The sequence below is a fragment of the Alligator sinensis genome, unplaced genomic scaffold, assembly GCF_000455745.1.
Source record: "Alligator sinensis unplaced genomic scaffold, ASM45574v1 scaffold881_1, whole genome shotgun sequence".
NCBI lineage: Eukaryota > Metazoa > Chordata > Crocodylia > Alligatoridae > Alligator > Alligator sinensis.
Window position 1 is genome coordinate 994,086 of NW_005842346.1, and position 1,707 is coordinate 995,792.

At 60.0% G+C, this 1,707-nt stretch overlaps 1 protein-coding gene across 2 annotated transcripts in view; it reads left to right on the forward strand.

The window, feature by feature from the left end:
* Nucleotides 1-1,707, forward strand: part of OSMR (oncostatin M receptor) — a 66,420-nt gene that overhangs the window by 14,076 nt on the left and 50,637 nt on the right. The gene's annotated exons all lie outside the window — the stretch shown is intronic.

The following is a 1,707-nucleotide window of genomic DNA, read 5'->3' on the forward strand; positions in this document are numbered from 1 at the left end:
CAGCTGTGCCCCCCCCGTTTGCCACGTCAGGCAATTGGCCACCACCGCCTCCGGGCTGCCCAGCGTGGCAAGCAGGGAGGCTGCAGTTGCTGCTGCTGACAGGCAAGCCCAGAGCTGGCACAGAACCCAGGCTGGCAGCAGGGCCAGGTTACAAGCTGGTGCTGAGCATGGGAAACAGTGGTCCCTCACTCACCCTGTGGCCGTTGCTCCGTGCTGCAGCCACTTGAAGGCTGCATGGGGCTGCTTGTGCCTGCTCCAGACAGCCCCGTGTGGGCTGTGAGTGCCTGCAGCAGGGAGCGCCGGCCATGGGGTGGGCAAGGGACTGCTTTTCCCCATGATTAGCACCAGCTTCTTTCTTGCCAGCGAGCAGGGGGTTGGGGCTGCGTGCTGCCCCCTGCCTGTACCGTGGGGCTGGGGGGCACTGGAAGTAAGCAGGTGCGGGAGCCAGCGGGAGCACAGGGCCCACACCAGTGTCCCGGGGCCAGTGCTGGCAGGGCCCAGAGCAGGGTGGCAGAAGCGCAGGGTCCCAGCCGGCAGGGGCACTATGGAGCCGGGCCAGCTCCCCCTCTCCCTCGCGGGGCAGCCCTGCCAGCCTGTGCCCTGCTTTGGGCCCCACCAGTGCTTGCCCTGGGACATTGGTCCCAAGATGGTGACCAAGGGGTGGGGCACCTATCAAGAGGCGGGGCTACCCATGTGGCCCTTGACAGCCTGCCAAAATTGGGTAAGCGGCCCTCCGCCTGAAATAATTGCCTGCCCCTATGTTAGGGGCTGGAAGGGACCTCATGAGATCATTGGGTTCAGCCCTCCTGCACTTGGGCAGGAAAGACAGCTGAGGTCAGATGACCCCAGCAAGGTGCATATCAAGATGTTTTTTAAAACAATCCCTTTGGTTTACAACACCTGGGAACAAGATATCTGATGGTGCCCCCCAGTTGTCCGAGGCATGACTGGACCATGGACTTTCATGCATCCAATGAGGATGATGCCCGCATCTTGTGCAACTGCCCCTTTCCTGGGCTAAGGGAGAGCGAGTGCTCCCTGTGCAGGCCGGGAGCGACCCGAGCCCTTTTTCGTGCTGCACGCGGGCTGTGGCCAGCAGCCCGGGCACGCCGGGTCGGAGAGGGAAGGCCGTCGAGCTGGAATTAGGCACAAACGCGTATTGGTAGTTTACAAGATTGTTTACTTACACCGAGATGGCAGTGGTGTAGGCTGGAAAGCTTGCTTAAGTTGCGGTTACAGACAGAAAAGAAAACAAAACTCGAACCTGCAGGGCACGAGGGCACGTTGCAAAGGGTTCCGGCGACGGGAAGATGAAAAATACGAGGGTACGTCGCAAAGGGTTTCGGCGACGGGAAAATAAACCTGCAGGACTCGAACCCGGGTAGAAGAGCTCTGAGGCCGGTCGTAAGGGCTCACATGAAGTTTGCTAGGCTCCGTGGGTTCTCCTGTTCACCCATCCACACGAAGTTTGCTAGGCTCCGTGGGTCCGGTTCTCTTGCGCGCGGGAAGGGATACGTTTGGACTGCGCTCGGTGACAGGGAGAGGCTAGAGGTTGATCAGACCTCCGTTGCCTGCTTTAAATGCACTGGGTCCGTAAGGATCCGCAGTGCTTAGAGATCTTCACACAGCATGAAGTCTCCTCCTCCCTTGTTCGTGGAGTCCTCCAACTTGGGCGGAAACCACTCAAGCCTCTTATACGGCTAGCAA